The sequence below is a fragment of the Stenella coeruleoalba genome (genome assembly GCF_951394435.1).
Source record: "Stenella coeruleoalba genome assembly, chromosome: 2".
NCBI lineage: Eukaryota > Metazoa > Chordata > Mammalia > Artiodactyla > Delphinidae > Stenella > Stenella coeruleoalba.
Genome location: NC_137147.1, coordinates 137,073,699 through 137,097,508, shown reverse-complemented (window position 1 = coordinate 137,097,508; position 23,810 = coordinate 137,073,699). Strand labels below are relative to the sequence as shown.

Here is a 23,810-nt window from a genome sequence, read left to right as displayed (position 1 = left end):
CAACAATTATGTGCCAGGCCCTGCTCTAAACATTAGAGGGATAATGGGAAATAAGATAGGTGATGTTCCTGCCTCCATGAAGTTTATATTCTAGAAGGGGAGACAGTCAACAAATTAGTAAACGTATAAATTAAAAAGAGAATTTAAGGAGTAGGTTGATATAACAGAGAAAAATAGGTAGGGAGGAGGCTTCTTTAGATAGGGAGGCCAGGGGAAATCTCTGTGATGCAGTGGGGTTTTTTTTGGAGGATGCAGTGACATCACTTGCTCAGGATATACCACTGAGAGGAAAAGAAAGCAAGGTATCAGGATGTCTTCTGGGTTTTGGGTTGAAGCAGTAGGATGATGATGCTGTGTTTTACTGAGATCCTGGGTTCTGTTTGGAGCATGCTCTTAGATATTCAGGTCAAGAAGGACACAGGGCTGGAGACACACAAATGGGACTCATCAAAATGGGAGATTAAAAGTTATGGGGCTGGGGGGCTTCCCTGGTGGCGCAGTGGTTGAGAATCTGCCTGCCAATGCAGGGGGCACGGGTTCGAGCCCTGGTCTAGGAAGATCCCACATGCCGCAGAGCAACTAGGCCCGTGAGCCACAACTACTGAGCCTGTGCGTCTGGAGCTCGTGCTCCGCAACAAGAGAGGCCGCGACAGTGAGAGGCCCGTGCACCGCGATGAAGAGTGGCCCCTGCTCGCTGCAACTAGAGAAAGCCCTCGCACAGAAACGAAGACCCAACACAGCCAAAAATAAATAAATAAATAATTTTTTTTTTTTTTTAAAAAAGCTATGGGGCTGGGAGAGATCACTAGGGAGAGGATAGAGAAAAAGCAGAGGACCCAGAATCAATGTCTGAAGCCCTTTGATATATAGAGGTCAGTTGAACAGAGAGACTGAGAAATATTGGACTCTGTGGAAGGATGAAAATTAGAATATGGTGGTATCAGAGAAGCTGTAGCTCATTCAGTTTCATTCCCACAGAGAAGCTGTGGCTCATTCAGTTTCATTCCCACCTCCTTGCAATGAGCCTTCCTGCCCACAAAGAGGATGGGAAGCCAAAGAATATTATACCCATGCTCCCCTCCAGCTCGGATCTGCATGTGACCTAGCTTTCTCCAAGCAGGTACACTAACTCACAGTTTGGAAGACGGGACATAGCACATATCTGTTGCACCTCCTGGCAAGCATGGCCATGCGGGCATTTGGTTTTTTGGAACAGTTGTAGCAGAGCGTCCTGGGAGTCCCTAACTTTGTGAGTGTTGAGAGGCAGGTATGGAGCATTCCTTCAGTTGGCATGGACTACAGCAGGGGCAAAATGGACCCAGTTGCAGCATCCCAGCCATGGCAGAGGCAGCAGCTCCTGTGACAGGCCAGTTCTTCAGTGTTCTTCTCAGAGGTGTTTCTGCTGGATCAGATGTGGAGGGTGACAGTCTCCAGCTGCCTCTCCAACCTTTCCAATGCTTTTATAAGCACTGGACTCTCCCTATTAAATCTCTTTCTGCCTAAGCTAGCTAGGGTGGATTCTGTCATCTGCAGTTGACCCTCAGATGAGTCAGAAGTAAAGGGAAGAAAGTATTTAATAAAGAAGGGAGTAGTCCACTATGCCAAACACTGCAGAGAGTTTAAGGTGAGAGTAGGAAAGCTTTTGGATTTGTCAGCATGAAAGTTATTGGTGACCTTGATGTGAACAATTTCAGTAGGAGGCAGAAGAATGAATGGGAAGTGTTGCATTGGAAAACACTCTTTTGAGAAGTCTGGCTGATAAGAGGAGATGAGATATGATGCAATAGCTGGAGGGAAATGCAGGCTCAAGGAGGAGTTTTTAAAGACCGGAGACCTTAGAGCATTTCACCTGCTGAAGAGATACTGTAGAAAGAGAGGAGATTAATCACACAGGGAAAAGAAAGGATTGTCCTTGAAGGTAAGGAAATAGGATCCAGAGTGTGTGGAAAGGCTGGCGTTGGAAAAGATGAAAGAATCTTCCTCCATTATAACAACCTCTTGGCATTCAAAAGATGGAGGGCAGACCAACTTGGCCCCAGAGTTTGTGCAGGGATCTGAAAGGGATAAAATAAGAGGAAGCTCAATTGTATAGAGCCTTGAATGCCAACCCTTGAATTTAGACTTCCTCCTGCAGACACTGGGTTTTGGGGCCAAATGCTTCCAGCCAGAGAAAATATCCGAGGAAGACCCAAATCAAGTCCACTGAAAGGAAAACCATTATCAGCCTAACTAACTGGGTACATTGCCAGTTGTTGGGCTGGCATCAGAACTGGGGTAGTGTTTTGAACTAAGAGCAGTATGATGGATAGAGCACCGATTTTAGGTTCAGATGGATCTGGGTTAGAATCCTACCCCTTAATAGATGTGACTTTGGGGAAGCTATTCAACTTTTCTGAGCTGCCTCTGTAAAATCGGAAGAATAATCATCCCCCTTGGAATGGATACTGTAAAGATTAGATGCTATTACATACCTTGCCTAGTACCTAGGAAGTGCTTAATGAATAGTAGCTGCTGGATCGGAATTCCTGGAAGAGGGGCCTGGAATCTGCATTTTTAATAAGTTCTGGGAGGTTATTCAAGTGTTGGTCCCTGGGGTCTTCAAAAACGCTTGTCTTGGGCTTTTCCTATGACCTGGAAGATAGTAGGAGCTCAGTAAGTATTTTGTTGAATGATTAGATAGATAGATAGGGGAGAAGGAAAAGAAGGAGAAAAAAGATGATGTCTTAGTCTGTTTAGGCTGCTATAACAAAATACCACTTATAAACAACAGAAATTTATTTCTCACCGTTTCGGAGGCTGCAAAGTCCAAGATCAAGGCACCAACATGGTCTGGTGAGGGCCCTTTCCTGGTTCATAGCCGGTGCCATTTTACTGTTTGAAAGGTGGAAGGAGCCAGGGATGTCTCTGGACCCTCTTTTATGGAGCACTAATCCCATTCATGAGGGCTCCACCCTCAAGACTTAAGCCCCTCCCAAAGGCCCCACCTCCTAATATCATCATCCTTGGAGGTTAGGATTTCAAAATATGAATGTGGGGCTTCCCTGGTGGCACAGTGGTTGAGAGTCCGCCTGCCGATGCAGGGGACACGGGTTCGTGCCCCGGTCCGGGAAGATCCCACATGCCGCGGAGCGGCTGGGCCCGTGAGCCATGGCCGCTGAGCCTGCGCGTCCGGAGCCTGTCCTCCGCAACGGGAGAGGCCACAGCAGTGAGAGGCCCGCATACCGGAAAAAAAATATATATATATATGAATGTGGTGGTGACACAAACATTTAGACCATGATAGGTAGGTAGGTAAGTAAGTAGATAGATAGACAGACAGATAGGGATGACAGAACAAACATAGATATAGGTAAATCGAACTGGCTGCAAAAATTTACCGTCTCAATTTGAAACATTAATATTTAGAACCTTCTTTATGAGATCTTGCCACTCTCCTGTAAATAACGAGGCCATAGTACATGAGTCATTTCCCTCTTTGGAGAAAAAACCCAAGGGAGGACCCCATAATCACACAAAATCCAACACCAGGCAAAGCCAAATGAGCCACAGACTAACTGCGCACAGACTTGTTATCTCCTAATAGGACAGTCGGGGTTTTCAGTGACATCCTTGCAAAGCTGATGTGTTTGAAACAAACATTTCATCTGGAAGCAGAACAATTCTGTTGGACCTAATTACATTGAATCCACTTCAGGATGGGATTTTGCCTCTCCATCCCCAAATATGCCAGAATGCAGAGCACACTCCCATGACCTGAGAGTTCTCTACCATGATCCCAGACCCCACCAAAGCCAGTGCTGACGCAGGCAGGAAGAATCACTTTAAAATTGGCCCCTTTGCAGGTTTTCACCAATGCCTTATCATTCACCTAATTTATTAGTGTCTGAAAACCAAGGCTTTGGAACTGTCCTAATTTCACTTCTTCCGGCCTGGCTGGCAAATCTCCTGAAGTTTAAATAAGCCAAAATTTAAGTGTGTGTGGGTGGATTGTGGGAGGGGGGCCGGAGATGATGAGGAAAGAAAGTCCAAGAAAAAAAATTGCCTGCCTGACATTTTCTTTCAGGAGAATCGTTTGTTATGCCATTAAAGCTCCCTCCCTCATCATTCTTGGTGAATGTCAGTTTGAATATTCAGCTTTTCATCAACCTTGATCTCTAGTTGATGCCTCTTCCTCCCTGCAGAGCAGGAATTTTGAAAGGTTAGAGGCAAAGAGCCTCAAAATCGTAGCCTATTAAAGGTTTGGAAGCCAGACTGCATTTCCTCCAGCTTCATCTCTTTGGGCAATTGGTAAGTGTCCCTGGCAGCTGAGCCTCGCTCTGTAAGAGCCCCAATGGCTACAATGGACTGTTTTGGTTTTTTTTTTTCCTATTTTTCAGTGAACATGACATTTTGAACCTGAAGCTGCGGTATTAATAAAGTCTGCATATGGAATGGAGATCTGAATGACCTGAAATTTACAGATTCAATTTGGGGCAGTAATTGCTCCTGCAGCTATTTTCTGCTGACTGCGTCAGAATGCCAAAGCATCTTAAGAAGGGTGGGGGACACCTTTAGGACAAGCTCAGACAAACTAGCTGGAGCGCTGTTGAGGCCTGGTAGAAAGCTTCAGAATATTTTTCAGTTTTTGTTTGAGCGTGGCAGCCCAGTGCGGTAGGAATTCCACCTGGCGTTGGAATCCTAGCATGCTCGTGGACTGGCTGTGTGACCTCGGGCCAGCTGCTTTAATCCCTCTGGACCTCAGTGTTCTTATCTGTAAGCTGGGTGGGAACGATGCCTGCTTCATGAGGGGAAGTGTGAGAAATACAAACCAGACCTCATAGGATGCCTAGCCCAAGGCCCTGACACATGGTTTCAGCTCAGTCCAAGTTCACTTCTCCCTCTCACCCTGGCCTAGGTCTCAGGGGGACGGGGCGGGGGAGGGGGGGGACGGGAACTGGAACAGGTTTTTCTCAGACATGCTCACTGCTCAGAGAGTTCTCTTCCCAAGGTTTTGTCCCTGCATAAATTCAACAAGCAAAGACTCCTTTGATGCTAGATAGAGGATACTCTGCGTCCTCACCCTTGGTTATAGCAAGTTCAATATCTGTCCCTTACTTTACATCAAGAGAGACAAAGGCATTGGAATTTAAATTCCTTTGAGTGCTACAAGATAACAATCAACACCTGCAAAAAGAACTGATACATTAATCTTTTAAAACTTGAGGGATTTTTTTTTTCTACACAGTAAATGAACACTGATCTATTTTTCTTCCCTGAAAAGACCTTCACATACACTGCTAAGACCTTGCTAGCATCCATCTAAACAGTGGGTATTTATTTTTAGGACACCATTATACATTTTGCTTAAGAAAAAGAAGCTCTAGAATTTCTGAAAATCTTTTTTTAGGCCATGCATAAAATTTCACGTGTGCTGCACCACGGGTTTCCCACTACCATCATACAAAAATATCCCCCCATTAGACGGTCCTCTGCCTAAAATTCCACCACTATGGATCCAGTCCTTTTGGGTTAAGCATTATCTTTCCATTTGGCTCCTGGGGAGTTAGGGAAACTAACAGCTGCTAATGACAGTATAGCAGGAGTAAAGCTCTACTCATAAACTTAAACATGCAAAAATATAATTATATTTCTTTTCCTCAACTCAAACTAATTCCAGACCCCTGACTCCTGAATCCTCCCACAGGTTCCCCCTGCCACCTGCCCATTCTCCTGTTTCTGGCCCCTCTCTCCAGGTCTTTCAGAAGTTCTGGCTTCTGATTCTAATAAGGCTTGGGTAGGATGTGGACCCTGACTAGTAGGTGTCTACCTCATTTGCCTGATCCAATCCCCTGGGGATAGGCCCTAGGTGGCTTCACATCCTCCCTAAGATAAGCAACACTATGGTGACCATCTCAGTCCCAGTGAGGTTCTCTGGCATTTGAGAGCAGGTGGCTAGGTGCTAGGGTACACATATGCCCAGTTCCGTTCTGCACTGCCAGATGGCCCTTTAAGACCTCTAGACTATAGAGATCATGGTTTCTGGTTCCCCATGGCCTCCCCAACATTTGGCATAACCTGGCTTTCCTATTTTTGTCAACTTGATGTGTGTAATGTGTATCTCATTTTGGCTTTATTTTTTCCTTTCTGTGATTACCAACGTTTCAGACACTTCACTAAATATTTCAGTGTAAATCTCCTACGAACAAGGACATTCTCCTACATAAACCATAATAAAATTCCCCCACTCAATAAATTTAACATTTATACACCACTAATGTCTGATTTAGGGTTCATATTCAACATTCCCCATTTGTCCCAATAATTTTTGACATCATAAAAAACACCTCCCAATCTGTCATCTCTTTATTAACATCATCTATGAAGATCATTTAACAAAATCTTTAATATTGATATCATCAAATGCATTAATTGTTCTCCCCAAGAAGAGAGGTTTTGAGGGTCCCATTTAAGAAGTTTTCGGCTATCAAGTTGCAAAGATGTATTTCAACAATTTCTTCTGTTAACTCTATAGCTTCACCTTTCAAATGTAGCTCTTAAATCTAAGTGGGGTTTACCTTTGTATAGGACAAGAAATAGGCATTCAACTCTTTTTTTCATAGAGTAAGTTTTTCCAATGCCATCTAAAAAAGTCTTCTCTTCCCCCAGGTATTTGTGGCACTCTGTCGCACACCATGCTCCCATGTCCAGGGGTCTGCTTCCAGGGTCCCTCTCCTTTCCACATATATCTATTTGCCCATTCCTGCACAGGAACTACCCATGGCTTTGCCATATGTTATCATATCTTTCTGTCTGAAAAATTGTGCTCTCTCTTTTTGCTCTTATTTTTCAAACTCGACAGCTATTTGGGGACTTTTATTCTTCTGCATCTATCTTAGATTATATTTTGTAAGTTCCACAAACATTCTGCCCATAGCCAGCCACCGTAATAACCTTGATACACAGCTGCCCTGACACTGAGTGGCAAAGTCACAAATGAAGGTTCTATCTCTGAAAAGTCATTTCATGTCATACCACAAAATGCCAACATGTATCTTGAAAGTAGACAAGTAAAAGCAAATGTTTGTGAAGTGCTTGTGAATCCCAATTCACAAGCGCGAATGTACAAGGAAGGACACTTTTTCTAACATTCTCGATACTGGCCTGAATTTCTCTTTGGAGCTCTGCAGGGGTAGTATACACTTAATTTCAGTTAATTAATTTCATCCCACTTTCTCTGGGGTGGTATTTGAGTTCCAAAGGACTTACAGAGAACCAAGGCTTCAAAGAGTGGGGAGATCTATTACATCATCAATATCATTAAGTCAGGGAAGCATCATTAAATGTCTATCGTCCCTCTACTCCTCAGTCAATGGTCTCCAAAAGTCCCTCCCTCCTCCTCTCTCGAGCTCCTGGCGATCATCCCGTGGTTGCACGATCCCACAAATCTATCTGTTAGGGTCTCAGCAAGGTTGATTCTCCTCTGCCTGGGACTGCTAACAGCTGCTTTTGTATTAGGATTCTCCAGAGAAATAGACAACAGGATGTGTGTGTGTATATAAAGAAAAACTTATTATAAGGAATTGGCTCACATAATTCTGGGGGCTGGCAAGTCCAAAATCTGCAGGCTGGGCTGGCAGGCTGGAGACCCAGGAGAGCAGATGTTCTAGTTCAGGTCCGAAGGCTGTCTGATGTAGAAATGGGAAGACATGGGCAGATGAAGTCCAAAGGCAGTGTGCTGGAGAATCCTCCCTTGCTTGGGGAAGACTTGTCTTTTTATTCTGTGCAGGCCTTCACCCGACTGGATGAGCCTACCCACATTTTGGAGGGCAATCTATTTTACTCCAAGTCCACCGATTTAAATGTTAATCTCATCCAAAACACCCCTACAGAAACGCTCAGAATAACGTCTGACCACAGATCTGGGTACTGTGGCCCAGCCAAGTTGACACATAAAATTAGACACCACGCTCTCCTTGATTAATGCTCTATTAATCAGTTTCCAGTCAGGTAATTCAACATAAAGTATTTATAATATTAATGAGGTATCCTTCACATGTCATAAAATTCCCCCTTTTAAAGTGTACAATTCAGTGGGTTTTAGCATATTCACAAGGTTGTGCAACCATCACCACTATCTAATTCCAGAAAATTTTCATCACCCCAAAGAGAAAACCCGTACCTATTAGCAGCCAATGAGAGGATTTAATAGAGGGAATTGGCTGGACGGCTATCAAAGGACTGAAAAGGCAGAAAAAGAACACTGATGTCATGCAAACATGTAACTGCAGGGAACAGCTACCACTCCTAGGACCGGGAGAACAAAGGGGAGAGATCAGAACTCAGCACCCTGGAAGAGGGGTCTCACAGAGCTGGGACTCAAATCTCTGAGGAGGGGGCGTGAGCTAATGCCATTGAACCACGAGAGCCCAGAGGGAAGGTCTAAGTTACCTCTGATGGGGTGTGATGGGTCGATTGCGGGATCATAGAGAAACACTGGAAACTGGACCCAACTCTGCTGCCAGGGTAACGCTGACAGCAACAGCAAATACACAGGAGTATGACCCTTCTCCATCCTCCTGTCTTCCGGTCTCCCTTTAGTGTTCCTTATCAGCGGGACCTGGCAGGGAGCTGTTGGCAACAAGGAAACTGAGTTGCAAAGTTACAGCTTCACCGTCATAAAGCAGAGTATAGAAGAGCTTTTAGGAGCAGAGAGATAACAGCTTATAATACCACATCTCTCAACTCTGCATAACCCCAGCCTAGGGAGGGGAAGGAAGACTTATCTGGAGTTTGGAGGACAGGGGTGGCAGAAGTCTTGCTTTTGCCCGTGATATTTTCTTCCTGTTGCAATGACTTTGGCACTATGTCCTCCCCCTGGTCCTAGGGCCTGTTAGCATGATTCCCAGAGACACCTGGGCATGGAGACTGGGCTGTTGTGGTGTGGGGAGGTGAAGGATGGCAAAAGAGACTGCATTTGTGCCCACGTGGACTGGATTATACCATATGTCCTTTGAGTCACGTAGCACATAGAGCCACCTGAGACTGATGAGAGCTTCTGGCTCAGGTGACGTGGTCCTGGCACATAATCACACTCACCCATATGCAGAACTGCACCAGTTTTAAACCTGGCATTACCCTCCTCGATGAAGCAGAGAAAGACAACAGCACCAGTCTTAGTAGATAGAACTGCACTTCTCTTCAGGACACAAAGCTGGCACAAATGGGGGCAGTCAAGCTTCAAAAAGGTCTGCTGCCACCCTCGCTCAGACATTATCATACACAAGTGTGAGCCTATTGCGTGGTCACCTCTGCCTGTCCCAAATAACGTTGCTAGTCTCTCCACTCTGTGTCCTGACTTCATGGCCTCCATCTGTTTACTTTAGATAAATAAACACTGTTTGATTTACCCACGTAATGCCTGTGTCCGGGTTTTCCTTTAATCCAAGTCCACTATTGACATTTGTCTATACAGTAGAGTGGTTGTGCAATTTTCCATTACCTGAAGAGCTTAAGTTTTGAAATGCAAAATGTCAGGGGGAAAAGTCTATTTTTTCTTTGCATTTTCGCTATCATCTCCTCCCCAGAAAGAATCAGCATAGAATGGCCTAGTTGCTTCAAAGTAGGTGGTAGAGTGGGAAAGAGACGTGTCGCGGTTGCTTTTTTTTTTTTTTGGGGTTTGATTTTGTAATATTACATACGTTCAGTTCACAAAACAAAAATGTACAGCTACAGAGTGAGCATCCACGTAGCCATAACCCAGGGCTAGAAGTGTCGCAAGCCCCCCAGAAGTCCCCATGTGCCCCCTCGATGACACTAGCATCAACCTGCCCTGCGGGTCATTGCTCTGCTGATTTCAGGGTTTGGAATGTGCCAGCTCGGCTAAACCGAAATTAGGCTTCCCAGAATCCCTGAGTTACCTGTAGAAGAAGTCAGGTACAGTTGTCCGCCTCTCCTACCCCCCCTATTTTTTCTTATATAGATTTGGAAGGTAGAAGTGAAACAGCAGCTGTTCCTTTCTGAAGGTCATCATGGTTAGATGTGGTGGCAGACATATGCAGGGGTCCCTCTGGACCCCAGCTTGTCCTCACTTTTCCCTGCCTGCTGAACCAAGAGCGACCCCTGCTGCAAACCCTCAGACCTGGCAGCCACACAGGGGCACTAGCGTTCTGGATTCAATTTGCTAAAATTTTGTTAAGAACTTTTGTATCTCTGTTCATAAGGGGTGTTTATCTAATTTTATTTTACTTTATTTTTGCAATATCTTGCATAGATTTTTGGTATGAGGGTTATGCTTACTTCAAAAATTTAGTCAGATAGTGGTCCCACATTCTTTATTTTCTAAGAGATTTCATATCAGATTGGTATTATTTTATTTCATCCTTAAATTTTTTATGGAATTTACCAGTAAAGATATTAGAGCCCAGAGTTTTATTTCCGGGAAGTTTTGTTGTTTTAACAACCAATCAATTTTATCTAATAGATACAGGGCTATTCTGAGTTTCTGTTTCATTTTGTGACATATCCTGTCAACTATATTTTTCAAGTTATGTGTCCATTTCATCTATGGCATTGATTTTTTTGGTATAAAGTTATTTATAACACCCCCTTACTTTTTAATGTCTGTGGTAATAATGCTTTATTTATTCTTGATATTAGTCATTCGTCTTCTCTCTGTATTTTCATGATCACCATAGCTAGGGATTGATTTACCAATTTTGTTAATCTTTTCAAGGAAACAACTTTTGACCTTGTTAATTTTTTGCGTTATTTGATCTTTTCTATATTAATTTGTGCATTTATCTTTTTTAAATTCTACTTACTTTGGGTTTACTTTGCCTCTCTTTTTTTGTTTTCCCTTAGCTTTTAAAGGATAAACTTGGGCATTTGTTTTGGACCTTTCATCTTTTCTGATATAAGCATTTAAATCTATACATTTCCCTCTAAACACTGGTTTAACTAAATCCACAAATTTAGTTATTGTATTTTCATTTTCATGCAGTTGGAAACTCTTTTTAATTTCCTTGGGATTTCTTCTTTGACCCAGGGATTTTATAGAACTACATTGTTTAATTTTGAATACGTAGGTGTTTTTCTAGATATCTTATTATTATTGATTTCTCATTTAATTCAATGTTGGTCAGAGAACATACTCTGAGAGCCCCAAATTCTGAATTTAGCTCTCATAAGTTCTGTTCTTCCTTAATACTCTTCACCATTATGTTAGCTGACTAAAGTCTTCGAGCAGATTTTTACAAATAATATTGTGTCTGGCTTTTCTTACTGTGCTAAGTGGGAGAGCTAATCCAAATTACCTAGTCCTTCATTATCAGGCATCACTATAGTTGCTTTTACAAACATGTATCATTCAGACTAAATCAATCATTTAGTGTCAAAGCTATGCCATAAATGCTTTTTGGTGGAATTTTTCTGCATGGAATAGACCATTGAAACATGAGTCAAATAAAGTTTGGGCCAAAGGTATTTTCTCCCTCTCCTAGTACAGCCTTCAGAATCAAACTTGGGCGATCTTTTTATTAGGACTTCCAACAGGTGCCCCGAATTGGGGTCCTCTGTCTCAACCATTTTTCACTGCCTATTCAGTTTACAAGAATGTCTCTGACATTTATTAGGTGGTAATTTCTGAGGAAGAAACTTCATTTCCCCTCTTCTTCTTCTATGCCTTGATCCCTGTTTAATCAACCTAAAAGTCTCATTCTGGACTGCTCTCCACCTCAACAATTAAAAACAATATTTTCTAGAAAATTCTACAATGCTCTAGCTAGTCTTCTGTTTTCCTCAAACTCCAATGTCATTGTTTGGCGGCGAGGATGGGGGGCGCAGGGGGGAGCTTATTCCCCCCTCATGTCTCATTCTGCATGGAGGGACACCATTCTTTGTAACACTTTTGGCCTCACTTAGATTGGAGCATTAGAAAAGAGAAAGTGGGCGTGTGCAGTCCAGACTCTTCTGCACTTTCTCTTGGGCACAGGTTGCCCTAAGGAAGCACATCTTCTGTTATACTCCTCCAAGAGCGAAAATTCCCAAGCCAATATTTCAGGTGGGTACATCTATCCAAATATGAGGTTAGAAAGCCCAAATATCAAGTTCAATCATAAAGGAGCTAGTTTGGTGTTTATATGCCTTATTCTCTTGCTGTATTTCTCAGGACATTCAGAAACTAGGGTAGGGTAGGAAGGTGTTACTTCCGAGGCTCTCCTGAACCCAGTAGATATGCTAATCAATTCTCTTCCTAAAGTGATCAGTCCATCCTTTGTTTAAAAAAGACGACATTCTCACGTTCTCAAACCTTCCATAGAGAGACTGTGGCTCTCCTGAAATGGTTCCTTGGTGCAGAGGCACTTGGATGTAACACATCCATGGGAAAGTTCTTCCACCTCGTGAATCAGCTCATCATATTGTTTTTTTTCATCACCACGAAAAAATGATTGTCTGGACTATCAAAAACTTCACACGGCCCTTGAATCCATCAAAGAGTTTTAACTAAAGGAGTCTTAATTGTGACAGAGAAGAAAGGTCAAAAGTGGCGGGGGGGCGGTGAAAATATGGGTAAGTTTCTCTAATGAAAGAAAAACAGTGCTCTTGAGTCTCCAGTGTGATGTGATGGAACAGAACTGAGCTCAAATTCCCGTTCTGTGACTTTGAGCAGATACTTGGCCTCTCTGAGTCCCAGTCCCCTCCCTTAGGAAAACAGACAAATAATGTCCATTTAGAGGGCTGTTAAATGAGGTAACATATTGGAAAGCTTGAAATGGAATGAGTACTCAATAATAGCAGTTGCTTTCTCCTTCCAAAAAAACCAACTGGATCAAATTTTCTTGATTATCTTAGAATGTCTTGGGGAAGATTCACAATAATACTGAAAACCAGAGAAATAGGAAGATGGGTAAAAGCAAAACAGACAAAACAAAACAACAGAGTTCAGAGAAGAAATGATTCAGTAAGGCAGCTTACATTTGTACAACTTAATACTTTGCCGAAGGGCTCCCCTAACTGTTATTTGATTTGAGCCTCGCAATAGCTCTATGAAATTGATGGGGCAAATACTACTGGGTCCATTTGAAACACGAGGATCTAAAGTTAAGAAATCGTACGTGATTGCTCATGGCTCTTCAATGTCCAATCTAGCACGTCTCTCCCATGGTACCCTCTACGTGTCACGGTTACTCTGAAATAAAGACCATATGATGCCACCCGTGTGCACATATGCACTTCTCAGAGTGCAAATCTCACATTCATTTTCTCATTTTGTCCTCACAACAAGGATTTCTGGATGTTTCACAGATGAGGAGCCCCAAGCTTCAGAGAGGCCAAGAAGCCAGCCCCAAGTCACACAGCTAACGCAGAGGCTGAACTCAGGCCTTCTGACATGGCCAGGGCTTCTGTGCTCATGGATTTTAATCACACGAAGGATAGCAAGGGCAATGGAGAGGTGGCTTCATGTCTGGGGTGAAAGCAGAGCAAGTGTTCTTCAGCCCGGGAGGAGGACCTTGCACAAGTGGCCCTGGCCCTCATGGTCACAGAGACTGGCACAGCCAGCATTCTGCCCAGGTCGTTTAATATAATCTGCAGCAATGGTGTGATTTATTGATGGCTTTCATTTCCCACTGGGACGGCATGAAAATAATCAGATGAATAATGAGCTCGTGAAGATGGATGCAGTCTGAGCCAGCTCCCACAGAAGGGAAATATATGCTGGGGTTCTGCCTGGAGCAGCGCAGGACGATGAATGTTTCTGCACAAAGCTGGGCCTCATTTGCTCCTTTGGCAGTGAGGCACTGCTCTCTACAGACACAGAGAGGCTTAAGAGGTAATAACACTGGCATTTCCCTGTTCCAGGAGTGGAGATGAGATGAGCAGTGATGGGCTCCAGGATGACAAAACAGCCTGAGCCTCATCCTTGGAGGATAAAAGCTGCATTTAACCCTGTGGTAGCTGGCAGGAAGGCCAGTCCCTCCGAGGTTTTCTAATGCATGGGTGCCTGCCCTACTTGATCACGAGCCATGGGCCTTTCCTGCTGGTGCAGCCATGCAGCTTTACTTATCTGTTGCTGATCACAAGCCACCCCAAAACTTAGGGGCTTCACGTAACAATCATTTTATTACTCACAATTCTGTGAGTCAGAATTTGGGTGGCTCAGGGGGAACGCTTATCTCTGCTCCCTGTTGTGTTGGCTGGAGTGGCCCACCTGGGGCTAGAGGATCCAAGGTGAGCCCACTCACATGTCTGGGGTCATGCTGTCTGCTGTCGGCTGGGGGCCTCAGTTCTCCTCCACACAGTCTTCCTCCAACAGGACAGCCTGGACTTTTTACGTGGCAGCTGGGTTCCAAGATCAAAAGTGAAACTTGCAAGTCCACTTGAGTCTGGACTTTGGAGTCCCAGAAAGTCACTTCTACACATTCTCCTTGTCAAAGCAAGACAAGGCATGAGGCCAGCTCAGATTCAAGGGGTGGAGAAATAGACTTCATCTCTGCATGTCACTGCAAAGGAGTGTGGACACAAGAGGTATGATTCCTTGGGGGTCATTGGGAACCAGACTCTGAGTTGGAGTTTAGTGAGTTAGAAGGATATTTAGGGCCTCTCCTCCAAGGAGAGCCCTTGGGATGGTCACCTGTGGAAGGGAGGGGGCAGAGGGAGATGCTGACCAGCAATCAGGTCCAAAGAGAGCCCCAGCCTATGCCACAGAAGCACTGAAGGTAAAATGGCCCTTCAGAGCTGTCCTGAGTTGGGAACGGTGGCCAGGAGTTCATACACCAAAATCGAAGGAGAGGGTGCCTTGGAAAGGGGCAAGACCTTGGGCAAGGCAGTCCCTAAAGGAGCTGACCCCTGGAGGCTGCCTGCCCACAGCACTCCCTGCATCTGGGAACAGGCCCTGCACTGAAGGGGTATCAGGACAGCCTTCGTGGTGCCCACCGACGTTCTACCAGGCTTGCCTTCCCCAAGAATCTATTTTCCTCCCAGCTTCCCACCACCCAAAGGACAAGGCAAGACACCTTGGACTCCCCTGGACCTTCCTCTCCCAATCTACCACCTCAGCATTCCCCTCCCCATTGTCCAGCATCTCCCTCCCTGCCCTCCATGGTGCCACTCTTACCTGGATGACTGAGACAACCTCCTACCAGGTTTCCTCCCTTCTGCCCTCTCCCCTTCAAAACCAATGTTTCTGCAGCAGCCAGAGTTGTCTTTCTAAGACAGAAATCGATCCCTGAGACTCTCTGGCTTAAAGCTCTTCCGAGATCCACACAACCTCAAGACCAAACCCTGGCTTCTCGACACGGCTTCCCAAGCCCAGCACATGGCCTGGCCACGGCTCCGGCCACTTCTCCCTTCACATTCCCCTGGACCCTCGGGAGCCCTGAGCACTCTCTTGTCTCTGTTCCATCTGCCTGTACACTCAGTCCTGTGTATCCCCCTTTCCTGCCTCCCTCATTCCCCGTCAGCCCACCCTTGGCTCACTCTTCAGCTAGCCATTTGGGCTGGCAGCCTTCCCAAGGTCCCAAGCCCGCCCCAAGTGTGTCAGGCGGCCTTCCTCACATTCCTGTGGCACTTCCGCTTCCCCATTTCAGCACTCTGCACACGGGTGCAGGTGTAGGTGCCCATGAAGTCTGCCTGTCTCCCCCTAGATGGTGAGCCCACCAGGGCCAGCCCTGTGTTCACTGCACCCCAATGAGGAGAGCACGGCATCATGCCGAGCTATATGCTCAGCACATCACAGGGGCTCAGTCACGTGTTCTCTGGGTTACTTGTGATCTGATACCTGAAGGGGTGACAAGAGGAAGGAAAAAGAGGGCTGCATCTGAGGTCCTGAATTAGACCAACCTCAGGAGATGAACGCCCTTGGGGGAGGAGGGAGAGCTGTTCTGGAAAACGGGCCTGACCTACCTCCTGTGCCTGGCCAGCCTCAGCCTGGCGTGGTGAGAGCCCCATCTCAGATGCGAGGTTGACCCAGGGCCATGGGAGCCTGAAGGACACCTGGCGACACCAGGCAAGCTGTGGAGGGCACCACTTCCCTTTAAGACAATATCCACATCTCTACTCCCTACTGGGCTTTTCCACATTGGCAAAGCCCGCAACAGTCTATCTTCCTCCCGCCCCAGAAAAATGCTGCCAACCCAGTGCAAGAGAACTGCCCAACATTTCTTGAGCTCTTACACTCTCCAGTACACTCTATAGGGATTATTATCCTTGTTTTTCAGGTTAGGTAATGGAGGCTCAGAGAACTTAAGTGACTCACCCAAGGTCCCTGCAATTAGTACATGGCAAATCTGGGATTTGAAACCAAGTCCTGTGTCCTCTGAACACCTGAGATTTTGCATGAGGCCCACAACCTGGAAGAGACAGAGCTAACACCTCAGAAGGTACCCACAACCAAAGAGGGATGGGGCCTTGGCAAACAGATCACAAAGTTCATAGTTCTAACCTCTGAGATCCACACTACCGTTCACAAACACAGGACTGGAAGGGACCTTGAAGGCTATCTTGTCTAACTACTCCATTTATATTTAATGGTACTTTGTGAGCTCTCAGGGCTACGGTTTTAAGATCCATCCATGTTTCTAAGTGAACATCTGGCCCATTGTTTTTAAGTGCTTCGAATGCTGCATCAACCCTGGTTTACTGCCCACCGCTGCGGGGATGGATGGCCAGATTACAGCTCACTGCACAGATTCCGCCACCCTCACCCAAAGTCATGGCTCTGTCTTAAAGGAGAGAAAACCAGGGCCACGGAATGCGGAGCGGCTGGCAGACATATTCGCCTGTCATAGCCACGTCTAGTTAGCTCCCTGGCAATCCCCGGGGGAAAGGCATTTTTCTCTCCTAATTTGTGCACATCCATTCTGGAAAGGGCTCTGAGTGACCTTGCTTGCATGTTCATACGCATGAGAATCCTGGGGCTGGGGCATTCTGATAGGCTGAGCCTGGTCATGAGACCACCCTGGTTTGGGGTGGGTGAAGCCATTCCTCACCTCCCAACAGGGGACATATATGACGGGGAAGGGACACTTAATTCTTCAAAGAGAAGAGCCGTCTTGGCAGAGAAAAACAGCAAGCGTCCCTGCCAGGCTGGGACACCAATGCTGGCCAGAGAGGCAGGGTCCCCTGTGAGGGTGGGGCACAGTGCACTTCTCCTAAGACGCAGGGGTGAGTGCGTGGCCCTAGGCTGCCCACTGAGAGGGGTGCATCTCCTGTGGTGTGCCGCCACACAGGGCAAAGAAGCCCGACCCAATGCCGCTGAGGTCCCTCTGAGGTGCTGAGCAGGGAGAAGCAGGACCCCCTGTTTACTGCACACCCCTCTCCCCACCTTGGTCCCAGGCAGAGCATGGAGATGGCGAGCCTTGGCTGACACCCTCACCGAGTTTGCACAGCAGCAGGCTCGGGGTGAAGAGGATCTCCAGACCCATAACGGAGATCCAGTCCACTAAATGTGGAGTTCAGGCCCTGCTGACAATGTAATCTCCCAGAACACAGAGGAAGGAGAGTGACTCCTTAATTCTGGTCCCCCAAAGCCTGGCTGTTGAAATGGACAAGAAAGGAACCTGAGGACATACAGTCAACCCGGAACATGGCTGAAGACTAGGTCTGTGCCCACATCCCACACTCTTTCCTGTGTCCTGGGAGCACCTGAGTCTTGGCATGAAGCCCAGGCAGGGCAAGCCACAGAGGCAGAGCTAATGCCTCGGAAAGTGCCCACAAACACCGAGGACGGGGATTTGGCGAATCGACCTCCAGCCTCCTTTCCCTTCTGTGGGGCAGCTCTGAGGCCGCTCTCCTGGGCCTCCCAGGGCTCCCACTGGGATTAAACTTTCCTTGCCCACAGTGGAAACGCGGGCATGATAACACACATTCCATGAGCTCCCTTCCTTTCTTGCCTCACTTCTCCACTCCCTTGCCCATGTCTCCTGGGATCACTTTTCAAAAAATGACCTACACTCAAATCCTTCTCATAGGTCTGTATCTGGAGGGACTCAAACTAAGATAATGTGATAAACGGGAAAGTAAATATGGAAACCTGGAGATGTAGTAGTAATAGAGTGGATAATCCTACTCTGGGTTTGGAGTCATATGTTCTGTGTTTAGTCTGTCTCTACTAGTATATAAATATTTAATATTAAAATGAGTGTTTATAGACTTTAGGAAGGAGATTTCAGGACAAGCAGAGCTGGAAACTCTAGAAACAGGAAGATGACTCAAGAAAGATGGGAGACTTTTACAAATTCTGAGAATACACAAATAATTCATTCCTCAGAGGCAAAAAGGGCAAAGGGCAAAAGAAGCCTCATGGCAGGCAGCAACAGAGGCTCCACCCCCAGCCTGTAAGCTGGGTGTTGGGAGAATGTGCTTAGGCTTGCGAATATCCCCAGGACAATAGAAGGGGCTTTGGTTAAGTAGTTTCTCGTGAATACGAAGAGGAAGGGACAAGCTGGTGCTTGTGGCAGAGTGGGCGGTTCACAGGTGACAGTGAGAAAGCAGAACTGCAAAACTCCCGTTTTACTCCTGTCTTTCCTACCAAGGCAAAGGTTTTGGAACTTAAACGGTGAAGACAGACTGAGTTAAGAGAAATCAACACACAACTAAAGTCCAGGCAGGCGCTGGGGCTTGACAGGGCTACAGGGCTGGTAGACCTGGTGAGCCTGAGCTTGGACTCCCAGCCGACCAATCTCCATGCTGAGGGCAGCTGTCAAGTAGTAACTGCGGGTGGGCTGCAGGGCTCTCTCCTTGGTCCCAGCATGTTCTCCACAAACATAATGATGCTCCTAGCACAGTGCTTGTCACAGAGAAGGCTCTAAACCAGTGGTTCTCTCCCCAGGACATTTACAAGGTCTAGAGACCCCACTAGGTTGTCACAACTGGGTGTGTGTGGTGCCACTGACATGCAGCGGTCAGAGGCCAGGGATGAGGGTAAGCCAGGGTCAGAGGCTTAACTTCCTGCAATGTGCAGGGCAGCCCTCAGCACAAAGAATTATCTGTTCCAACATGGCAATGGCGCCAAGGTTGGGAAACCCGGCTCCAGATGGATGATTGTTGAATGAATGAGGAGCTAGTGAGTGCCCACTTCATGCCCTGTGGATGTACAGAGGACTAAGACACAGTCTCTCCCCTCAAGGGTTTATACTCCAGTACAAGAGACAGAGGCAGGTGGCTGCATAACACAATGAAATGTGCTTTAATGGAGGGGATGGGAGAATAGAGATAAAAGAATCACCAATCCCACTAAGCAAAGGTGCCATGTGAGCTGGGCTTTGAAAGATGAAGCTTGGTCAGGACACAAGGTGGAGATAAAGGGTGAACAGAGGCATTACACGTGCCTGGTGTGTTGGGGACACCACAAGTAATCCAGTGTGACTGGAGTGCAGGGTTCTTAAGGAGGAATACTGGAGACCAGTGCCATGGGAGGGCGCCGATGCCATGGTGAGGTCCCTTGACTCTCTGTGTTACAGGCACAGGGTTAAGAAAGTTTTTAGGCAGATGGTAACGTGGTCAGAACGATCTCGTTAAAATAAGAATATATTCATTATCTCTATGGTTAAAAAAATCTTCTCTCATGTAAAGAATTAGTATAACATTAATCTCATTCATAAAGCCACCTGGATGATCTCACAAAAAACACAGTGGAATATTCTGGATCCTTCTAGAGGACACCAGAACCCTCTGTCCCGTCCACCCTCATCAATCCCTCCCTTTGCCCTGCATATGTGTCAGATTTTTTAAGTGTACAATTCAATAATTCTCAGTAAATTTACAGAGTTGTGTAACCATTACCGTAATCCAGTTTTAGGACATTTCTGTTACCTCAAAGAGTCCCATGTGGGCATTTGTAGTCAATCCCCATTCCCACCCCTGGCCCCAGGCAACCACTAATCTGCTTTATGTTTCTATACGTTTGCTATTTCTAGATGCTTCATATAAATGGAATCACAGAGTGTGTGGTCTTTTGCCTCTGGTTCCATTCACTCAGCATCATGTTTCCAGGTTCATCACATGGCAGCATGAATCAGCAGTGTGTTCTTTTTTATTGCTGAATGATATTCCAGTTGGACACCTGTTTCAAAGACGACGGTTCTAGAATGTAAGGTGGGTAGGAGGAGGAAGAAATAGAAGCCAGGGGACCAGCTAGGAGACCATGGTGGTTGTTCAGGCTGGAGACAAAGGAGGCCTGAGGTGGTGGAGTGGCAGTGGGCATGGAGAGAGGAAGGGATGGAGGTTACAGGGCCTGAAGACAACCTGCTCACGTGGGGCTGGATGGGGAACGTGAGAAGCCTGGGGGAGGTCTGGATTCCCACAGGGCTAAGGAAGGGGCAAGGGAGCTTGACAGCACCTCTGGGCAGATTCCTACCTGGCTGATGGGGCGGAGCGTTCACAGACCCAGTCAGCCCCGAGGACCCTCCAGGTGGCCTGCTGAGAGGCTGCCTTCTTGGGCCATTGGGATGAAGACATTGAGAACATGTCTGTCACTGTGCTGATGACACAAAGCTGTGAGGACCAGCAAATTTGGAATGACTCAATTCAAACAAATCTTGGCAGGCTCAAATGATGGGCCATGGCAGAATCTGGGCAGCTCTATGGTGGTTAAGACCTAAAACTACCAGTGGACTATGGTTTTCTGGATACATATCTGTCTTCCTGGCATGCTGTGAGCTTTGTAAGAACAAGGACAGTGCCTGGGGGTACAAGGAGGATCACATGAAAATGACCTCAGTAGCTGGCTATGGGGCTATGGTTTTTGGGGCCTCCTCTTCTCAGCTTCCTATGGGACCAGAAGCTCCTTTGCTCCAGCAAGAGGGTCTGTCCTGCCTGAAACTCCCACAGGTCCCCAGGTGAAAGGTGACTGCTTTCCTGGACCACTCCTCTAGTGTCCCTCCATCGGACTAACAAGCCCAGCATGCCTCTTCATGGGATGCTGAAAAGATGGGGACCTCATGTCTCTTCTTGCTGATCGTTACTTTGTGTGTTTCTCCCAATGAAGTCTGCTCCTTAACCCTTACTGTGTGTTGTGCAAGAATTTATGATACTATTTATCATAGTTGCAGCTAACAACACAATCGGGGTTTCTTCACCTTTGTATCCATGCGTCCCAACAGAGTGGCTGGCCCATGCTAAGTGTTTGGTAAATAGCTAATGGATGCCTGCCTTAAGAGCAATAGGTTCAGAATTCCAGGTGTTAAGCAAGGATCCTATCACTGTACTCTATTCATTATGCCCCAATTCCTGGAAACTGGAGATTCTGATAACATTTACTGTAATTTCTCATTTAAAAAGTAGCATATGCTCTCTGAGGCAGATTTGGAAACTATAAGCAATGTTAACTTTTTGACTGATTTCTCTCTCTCGATACAGAAGGATGTTCAGAATATTTATTCATTCATACATATATATAGGATACATACACACACGCCACAGATCTTTACTACATAATTGGTATCCTCTAAGCTTCAACTGAAAAACATCTTTCTGCCATTAAAACTCTTTGGAAACATCCTTTTTAATCAGGGCAGAATATTCCGTCACATGTGGGTTACATGATTTATTTGGCCATTTCCCTCTCGCTGCCCCTTTCGGTTGTTGTTGTGTCTGGGGGCCGGCTTTGGTGATCCCTAAGTCTGCATGTCCCACGTGGGGCTCAGGAGTCCTTCCGCAGGCACGTGATTCTGCTTCCCCCCTTTAGCCCACCTCTCTCAGTACCTGCAAACTCTCCTCTTCTGGTACCTTGCTCTGGGTTTACGTGCATCCTCACCCCTCCCCCTGCTCCTCAACCCAGAGGCCAGTTCTGCCCCAGTTCCCTGTTTTCCCCCCACCAGCTAGCGTCTAGGCCTCCACAGCCTCACGGTCCTGGAGGCCACAGCGGTGGTCGTTCCTGGCTCTCTCCTGCCATCTCCTGCCCACTCGCAACATCTCTGGTACTCTAGCTTAATTCCTACAATGCTGGGCCAATGGGGAAAGGCCAGGCCTAAACCAACATGACAACATTTAGTAGGTTTAATTGTAAAGTTCCTTACTTATTTGTTCTCAGCTATCTGCATAATAACACTATGAGGCCTGATTTAATTGCATCTGAAAACAGTCCTAGAGGCTTTACTTGGTAATAAGCCCCATAAGAATCAGTAATGGAATGTGAGTGTCAAAAAAAAAAAAAAAAAGAAAGGTAATGCCATTTTCTAGTCACCTTTATAGACTGTTTTTAGGCTCAGGATCACCAGGGGGATGTCTTGGGAAGGCAGATTTCGTTAAAATAAGGAAAAGGTTTTGTAAGAGGAGCTGTCCTCCAGTGAAATGAACTGGCAGTGACTGTTCATGTTCAAGAAAAGATGGGATCCCTTATGCCTCCAAGACTTCATTGCTACCCACACAAACTCATTACGCACTCTTCTTAAGTGACTGTGGAGAGACTGAACACCCACACCAGCAGTAGGAGGTGTGAGCTCTGGGTTTACAGGTGAACCTTCGCTGTGCACCTTGCTCCATGGAGTTACTGAGAGGCCTTCAAAGACTACATGAGGTGTGTGGTAGCTCCCTGAGGTGGGTCCTGGCCAGGCCCCGAGGCCAGCTTTTCACTGCTGCTGGACCATGGCACAGCAAGGCAGTATCCCGGCTCATGAAGTGGGGGGAGGAAGTGCCCTCCACTCTCCCTGACCACAGGCCCCACCCTGCCTTCCCATCGGTCCCGGGATGCTCTGCTGCTGTCACTGCACTGTCTGCACTCAAATAAGCCAGGGCAGCTCCAACAGACACTTGTCTGTTACTCATTCAACTCACGTTTCCGTCCTCTAGGCCTGCTGGGTAGATGGGTCTGCAGGGGTGGGTCATGAGTGCTTAAGGATCCATTTCCCTTGGGGAGAGGGAGCAAGAGAGGAAAGTCTTAAAGGGCCAACACAGAGGACACGTGAAAGGATGTGTGTGGCGGACAAGAGCAAGTGCAAAAGCAGGGGAGGCAGAGCGGCTTGGGATGGGGGTTGGAGACGAAAGCATTCAACACGGCAAGTAGCTTAGTCTGGCCGGGGCTGAGGTGCTGCAAAAAAGGGTGGGTGAGATGTGAAGCTGGAGAGGTAGGCGGGGCTCCAAATAAGAACAACCATACTAAGGAACTTGCATTTCAAACTGAAGGCCATGGGGAGCCATCATCAGAGAACAGTACGAAAAGCCTGAGAATTCAAGGACTATGCGGTGGGCGGTTCCTTCCACGCGCAATGACCAGCTGCAAGAAAGACTGAAAAGCTCTGATCCCTAAGCTCCTGATCTCATGGGCTCAGCTGGCCAGCAGTGACTGACCAGGCTTCATACAGCACTCTGCGGAGAGGGTGGTGTTTTGTCCTCGCTGAAACGCGTTTGGATTTGTTTAGCATGCCCATCACACTTCCGCCAGCACAACCGTCTGTGGACTCAACTTCTACACAGACTTGGCACCACAGACCACCTGGCTCCTAAGGAACCCATTTTTCTGCAAAATTAGGAAGTTGGTTGATAGACCTTATTCAAAGTTTTTACCATGTACCAAATCATTCAGGGGCACCTGGCTTTATAGAATGGTATAATCACCTATGGAAAACTCAAGTTATAGCGCCACTGGAGAGACAACACCTTTGAGGTTAGTGTATTGATCTACAGCACATGATATAGTCCTTGAACCAGCAACCAGGACACAGGGCCAGGAACCAAGCAGTGGATGTGGAGGTGCTTGCTTGTCACTTTCAGAACGAATGACTCACAAAATGTCTGCTTCCCATCCCTATAATTCTGTGCTCTGTCGGTTTACAGATTCTAATCTTGAGGGAAGAATGTTTCAGTCAGGAGACAAAAACAAAGGTTTCAAAGACTTG

The 23,810-nt window shown here is 46.5% G+C and overlaps 1 protein-coding gene across 2 annotated transcripts in view; it reads right to left on the bottom strand.

The window, feature by feature from the left end:
* Positions 1-8,484: 8,484 nt before the first annotated feature.
* UACA (uveal autoantigen with coiled-coil domains and ankyrin repeats) overlaps positions 8,485-23,810 on the bottom strand; it is a 140,391-nt gene continuing 125,065 nt past the window's right edge. For both annotated transcript variants that reach the window (XR_013826951.1, XR_013826952.1), the window contains one exon: positions 8,485-8,607. The gene's annotated coding sequence lies outside the window, so the exon portion shown is untranslated. The remainder of the gene's footprint in view (positions 8,608-23,810) is intronic.